At 38.5% G+C, this 7,479-nt stretch overlaps 1 pseudogene; it reads right to left on the bottom strand.

The window, feature by feature from the left end:
- Window positions 1-6,603: 6,603 nt before the first annotated feature.
- On the bottom strand, window positions 6,604-7,140 carry LOC100766033 (annotated as a pseudogene).
- Window positions 7,141-7,479: the final 339 nt, after the last annotated feature.

The following is a 7,479-nucleotide window of genomic DNA, read 5'->3' as shown; positions in this document are numbered from 1 at the left end:
TATTAAAGAAACTTAGCAACACAATGATTTCTAATGGCAATTTGCTGTACTCCTAGATCATGCCTTGCTCAGTTATAATCATAGAAGTTGCCTTTTTCAGGAAATAATAAATACAGACTCATAGCTAGACATCATGCAGAGAGGGAGAGATATCAGAACATTCAGCTGTAAAAAATTTGTTGCTGTCAAATGTGTTTCCTTTCATGGCTCAGGGATGTGTGCTAAAAAGGTGGCAGAAAATATAAGAGCTGGAGGGGATGGAGGACACCAAGGAAGAAATGCCTTTTAACCACAATAGGACTGTTATGCATGCAAACACACCTAGACTGAGGCAGCATGCCTATGGCCTATGGGGATCTGCACCAGGTGGACCAAAAAGGGGACATATGCCTACATCCCTAACCCAGAAACTATCTCCAATACATAACCACTTACAAATGTAAAATTAGTTTTCTCTAAGGTAGTCTCACTGGGGAAGCAAACTACTCTTAAGCAGTAGCTGACCAATAAAATCAAACTCAACGGCATGTTTGGAGATATCTTGTCACATGTTATGTCTTAGCCTTTTCTTTTTCACTTTTTTTTTTTAAATTTATACACACACACACACACACACACACACACACACACACACACACACACACAAAGACTTACCTTATAGGTTCTCTGCATTATATACTAATGCTTACTATTGTTCTTTTATAGGATTCTTTAATGTGATGTGAAAACAAGTAGGCCTTTGTGTCTATGTCTGTATCTTGTGCTTTTCTTGTGCTACTTTCCTTCTGCCAGTTTTGTCCTTTTCTCAATTTTTCATTTTTGTTTTATTTTATTTTTAGCTATTAGAAGCCTGCTTGTTTTCTAATGTGAGAAAGAAAAGAGATGGATATGTATGTGAGGAGAGATTGCGAGGGATTAGAAGGAGAGGGAGCGAAGCCATAATCAGGATATATTTGTATGACAAAACCCCTTATTTTTATTAAAATCAAGAAAACCTTGATTAATAAATCTGAAAGAAAATCAACATTTGTAATTAATACATTTTTCAGAACTAAGTACATAAAGCCATGTAAATCTGACATAGAAAATGAATAACACTGGAAATTTAGAAAGAGGTTAATGGGTTTAACAAACAATAATAAAGAAAAAATATGTCTGGGATATTACTGCACTCCAGTGAGGAAGAATGATCTGGTAATAAAGATATCTATTGGAAAATTAAAAATAAGCCATGACTTCCTAACTCATACTGCAAATAAATTAATAATGAAAATTACAAGACAATGAGATAGAAAAGACAAGAAATACACAGAACTGTCAAATAAATCACATTCATGAGAATAACCTCTTTTTCATGACACAAAAAGAAAGCAGACATACATAAATAAGATTGAGAAGAGGAAGAAAGACAACAACAGAAGGGAGAGGGGGAGGCTGAAAGGGAGCAGGAGAGAGAGAGAAGGAGGAGCAGAAGAGAGATATTCATGCAGTTGCTAAGTTAATGAAAATATCACTAGAAATTCAAGGAAGTACAAACTTAAATTAGTATTGAGTATAATATACTTCTATCCAGAAGGCTAAATGCATTTAGTTGCATAGCAACTCTTAAAAGAAAATATTCATGGAGCATAGTAAGATGACTGAGATAGCTAAAGGGTTAAGAGCTGTTGTAAAATCCCTGAGTTTGGCTTCTCACATGTTCATTGGGTGGCTCACAGCTTCCTGTTACTCCAAGGATATCTGATGCTTCTAGCATCCATGAGATTATGTGCCTCTATCTGGACACCTATATACACACATAATTAAAAATAATAGTAAAAATTGTGGGGGACCCAATAATTCTGTTAGGGAATATTTTGGGGCCCAGCCTCCAGCTCCAGCAAACACAGAACACAGGAAAGTGCCGGCCCACTATTGTACTGTTAATGCCAGTAGGGCTACTATTGTTTACCATTGCCTCAGGGTAATATGCCTCCTATTTGCATCTCTGTGGGCCTAAGCTTCTGAATAGGCCTGAACCAGGGAGGAGATGGGAGAGGTGTGAGTAACTAGGGAGGACAGGAGTGAGGAGTGAGCTATGAGAGGAGAGAGGAGAACAAGGAGAAAAATGGTAAGGAAAGGATGGTTAAGAAACAGAAGAAAAGAAGGCAAATAAAGAAATGACTCTAGTTCTACAACATGGAACTGAGAGCTCTCTAAATATGACAAGATGCCTGTTTTTGATCTTTATCACCTCTGGGATTGCTAGGAGTTTCCAGGTCCACACATCCCCACTCAGGCCAAACCTCATGTGTTAAGGCTGAGACATCGTAGGTCACGACACAAAATTAAAAGAAAATATAGAGCATGGAGACCATTCAATCACTTCCATTAACAGTAAAATTAATGCAACTAATAATGTAAACCTTATTTTATTATTTGTAGTATATTTGTCTATTCTAGAGCTCAACAAACTCATTTTCATACACATATATTTACAAATACATGTATAAAACTATCTCTTCCTAAACCTTCAAAATGACTCACCCATGCCAAAACCCTGGATTTTAAACACTGAGGCCCCTAAAATCTTCTTGTCTACAATGCAATCACAGGCACAATTTGTAAAGCTGATCTAAGACAAACCTTGTAGAGGGAGCACTGTTGTAATATATTATTCATTATTTATTAAACTTGCCCGAGGATTCAGAAAGCAAAGTCAGCCACAAGTCATAGAAGCCAGGCACACACCTTTAATTCCAGCATCCAGAACCTAGGAGGTGTTGGTACACATATTTAATCCTAGGACTTATGATTAAGAGGTAGATGGATCTCTGTGAGTCCAAGGCCATCCAGATCTACAGGAGGCTGATCCAGCCCTCAAGAGAAACAGCTCACACCAAGGTGATCTCAGCACCTGAGGTCATATGCCTTAAATCCCAGCATTAGAGAAGTATGTATATTAGGTACCTCTTTTGTCATCCTTGAAGCAGAACCATGTAAAGCTACATTTTTCACTTTTTTTTTTTTTTTTGCATTGAAACAACTGCAAAAAAAGGAAATGTACTGAAATGAGAATAGTCTTTGGATGAGTGGGATGTGATTTCCCATGAATGATCACTTGTTAGACAGATTTTGTTTTTTCTTTTTCTTAGGCACCTGCTTACATGTTACACAGTAGAGTCAATTTATATGAATAGATCTGGTACTCTATGCTTAGGAGAAAATCTCAGTCCCTCTTTCAATGCTGCCTATCCTGTTTAGCATGATGAACTGAGAAACATGTATAGAAATAACACATTGTAAAGAAGAACACCAAACACAATCCTGGACATTTGGGAAAACAGTCCTTAGTTGACCTTTGAGAGCCCTGATTCCTTGGCCTCTGAAGAGGTTTAAACAGTGCAAGTTGTTCAGGGGGTCTGGGTCAGTCTTATTCTGCTTTCCCAGCTATCATCTGAGGTCCATGAGGCCTGGACAATTTCTGGGGCCTCTGGCAGTGGATCCCTATTTGTCTCTAGTGTACATACGGACTTTGGGAGCCCATTCAGCATTGAGGGATGATCTCTCAGCCTAGACACATGGGAGAGGGCCTAAGCCCTGCTCCAAATGATACAACAGACTTTGAATATCCCCATGGAAGGCCTCACCATCCCAGAGGAGCATAAAGGGGATGGGATAGGGGGTTTTGGGGTGGAATGGGAGGAGGGGAGGGAGAGGGAACTGGAATTGGCATGTAAAACAAGTTTTTCCTAATTTAAATAAAAAAGTAAAACAAAGAAAAGAGTGCAAGTTGTTTAGGTATGAGGCTATGTATGGGGCAATGATGGTAGAGAAGTGTTCTCCACACAACAGAAAAGGTTTATATATGCTTCTTATTATAGGCAAAACCAAGTAACAAAAAATTTATAATAATTGTCTTTGTATCAATCAAATAATTAAGGAGAGACAAATTTGAATGTATGGTTTTGAATCAAGCTCTCCTCTGAAACAATAAAGTACATAATGCAGAATTTCATTATTGACTAGCCTCTTTTCCCTCATGGTCAGGGACCCCCTAGATACAAGAGCATGGGTTGCTCCTCACCAACATACATAATAATTAATATGCTCTCCTAGAGGTGACAATGCCTTTCCCAGTATTTGAAAATCTAGATAGGGAAGTCAGCAACAACCATTTAAGATAAAACAAAAGTTTAGAAAGATATTCTTCTCTAGTAGAGAGAACCTATATTTAAAAAAAAAATATTTTTCTGCCTTATTAACTAAATTTTTATTAAAGGCATGAAATCCATTTCATTTACTGTTCTCTCATCTCTATGACCACATTTATTCATATGCTGCTGGTTTTTCACTGGAGATAGATGCCAAAACTTCATATTGAACTTCTGAGCTGATACACATTCCAAAACATTCAGATGGCATAAACAGTTTCTGAAATTGTCAACCTTCTTAAAGCAAAATAGAAATAGTTCTCCCTTTAGCAATTTACTGTACTCCATTTCTCCTTTGCAGTCAAATAAGCAAATCCTCTGCTGTCTGTATATATGTCTGTCATACACTGTGGTGTCTCCTGGTTGTGTTTTTATTTTCCCACCCATTTCTTCCTCTGTATAAATGGGTAGCCAAGTGAGGGTTTCCAGCATCATCAACCTCATACTTATTAACATTTTACACCACTTAAACATTTGTTCTTATTTTCCTCAATTCTTATTCTACCCATTTGATTATTTAACTGACTTTCATTCAATTGGTCATAAAATTGACCTTAATCCAATTCTTCCTTTCATTTTCTTTCTGTCTCCCCTGCCACCTACCCCGGAGAGTCACACTTCCTATAACTTTTCTGGGTAAACCACACTTTACACTTTATCTGGTCTTTTGCCGAGAGGAAGACTCAATATATTTACCAGATGGAACACTGATTCATTGTTAAGACTTCGTTGTTTATGAGTTCTCAAAGTTTCCGATTGTAGAGATTCAGGCAACAGTGCGGCAAGATTAAAGGATTGCCATTAAACCTTGTCAATCCCCTTTTCAGGTATCAACACAGAATCCCTAGTACCTTCCCTTCTCTGGCTCAGCTCCCACTGGCAGAACAGTTTATCTTTTGATTCCACCTGTGTTTCTGCATAAGATGTACCTTCACACCTGAGGTGCTCCTATAAACTATGAGTAATGGGAAATCCCACCGTTATAAAAATTGTATCACCCATTCCTCTGCACAGCTTTATAGGAATTCATTCCATTGTGATTCTAAGGTACAATTCAAAGAGATTCTTCTTTTTTGACTAAACCAATCTGAAGTCTTGTCATTCATCTCTTTCAAGGAGAAATGTTGAAATCAGTACAGTCAGATGTGAAGTAAGGAGACTGGACCTCAGTATGTCCACAAAGAAGCTGAGTTACTTAGTATAAAGCAAAATCATCATGTTGTGATATAATTGTATTAGGATAGAAATTATTTATTGAAGCCTTTTTTATTTCTGGTGGGTAGTCTCTAAATTTTAGTTTTCACAATCTCAGGCTGCTTAACAGACTGTGTCATGTGCCACATGTTCAGTATTTTATTTCTTACATTATAGCCCTGAAAACCCTTACTGGATTTTGGGTAGGAGGGGGAAAAAGAGTGCATATAATTTACTGAAATAGTAGAATAAACATTGCATTTATTTTTATTTTTTTTTACAAATATATTAAAATATCTTTCTTAAATGCCAAAAAAACCATGGTAGCACACACCTGTAACCCCAGCATTGGGAGGTAGAAAGAAGAGGATCTAGAGTGCAAGCATAGCTTCAGCTACACAGTAAGTTCCAGACCAACCTAAGCAATGAGACCTTAAACCCATAAAACAAATTAAAAATAAAACCACATATGGAAGCTCAAGACTCATTTCCTATCTACTGATGCAGCTTCTGAGAACAATTCAGCCTCACATCCCGTGTGCTCTCACATGACAATTGGTATATTAAAAAGTTGGGAAAATCCAGGTGTGGTGGCACACACAGCTACCTCAGCACTCAGAAGTCAGAGGCAGAGGCAGGAGGAAATGGTTGGTGGGAGAGAAACATCCCAGCCAGAACTAGTGAAACCCTGTCCCCACCCAAAAAACTTTTTTAAAAGAAGGAGGGACTAGTACACTTGGTAGAGTGCTTGCCTGGAACATAAGAAACACTGGTGTGGTCTCTAACACACCAGTTGGAGGATGTGTCTAACATCCTCTAACTGGATGCAGTTCAAGGTCATTCTCTCAAACATTTCTCTATTCAGGGAAATTAACCTAATTTGATGAGATCAGTACAAAAGTGTAATTTCACATTCCCATTTCATTTTGGTGAGGCAGTCTTTAGAAACAACATCATTACAATTCCAAGAGGCCTGGTAGCTCAGTGGCAGAATATTTCTCTAGAACGAGAAAGCCTTTTTTTTTGTTTCTAAGTTTACAATAAAAAAAAAATGAAGGGCCAATGTCAGAAAGTGCCAACAATAAATGATTCTAATTGTTGTACTTTTACAGACCAAAAGTATAAATTGAACTGTAGATAAGTAAGGTCTTAATAGAAGACACTACAACTTAGGGACGAGACAGACTTCAGTCTACAGGAATGAGTAGTTGTAGCATTATGAGGAACATTCAGTAAGCATATCGCATTCCCAAAAGACCCATTTTATTACAGGGAGCACACTGAGCTCTTTCCTCGAAAGGATAAGTCCTGTTCCCCTTCTCCAGGGTGACAAGTGTGTCTCTTCCGGAATCCCTAGTTCTCTGTACAAGCGATACTTCCCATGCCGGTTAAAGTGTTTCTAGAGATAGCTGTTCCGTTTGTTAAGGTTGTATAAGTCATCGGCAAACATTCTGCTTCCAGCCATTTTCTTCTTTCGGATACAACGATGTAATTCATTTCCTCTCCAGCCTCGAAGCCATACTGGGCCCTTGATCAGTTCTTTTGGGTGCTTTTCGAAATTCCCCAGGATTCCGATTTTGTCATATACAAAAAACAGAGCCCTCTTCTAGTTCCAGAGATCGACCACTCTTGGGGGGTGGAAGAATAAGCCTTACACGGTCAATAGTGGAACACCCTGCAAGAAGTTTCTGCAGGCCAAGGGCATCAAGCCCCATAGGCTCCTTATTGCCACCAAAGGAAGACTCCCCCCCATTACTCTAACACCTGTCCACCTCAACAAGGTAGCAAACCAGCAAGAAAAAAAAAGGGGGGGGACCAAGTGTGCTTTTTAAACAGACAAAGGACACAGTCTCAGCCGGGTCTCACATGGAAGGGACAGTAAGAGAAGCAATCTTGGGCCTTTACCCAGCTGCCTTTGGGAGCAGACCTCCCACTCTTGGCTTGCACTCGGCATTTATTTTTAAACAAAGCCCATTTCTGTACAAAAGCAAACACCATCAAAATGATACATTGCTTTAAAATCTACAAATTAGGATATAAAAAGAAACATCTCGCTTTCAGTTGATATTGCTACCCAGTTAAACTCCCTAAA

This window comes from Cricetulus griseus, assembly GCF_003668045.3.
Source record: "Cricetulus griseus strain 17A/GY chromosome 1 unlocalized genomic scaffold, alternate assembly CriGri-PICRH-1.0 chr1_1, whole genome shotgun sequence".
Lineage (NCBI taxonomy): Eukaryota > Metazoa > Chordata > Mammalia > Rodentia > Cricetidae > Cricetulus > Cricetulus griseus.
This window is presented reverse-complemented; position numbering and strand designations above follow the sequence as displayed.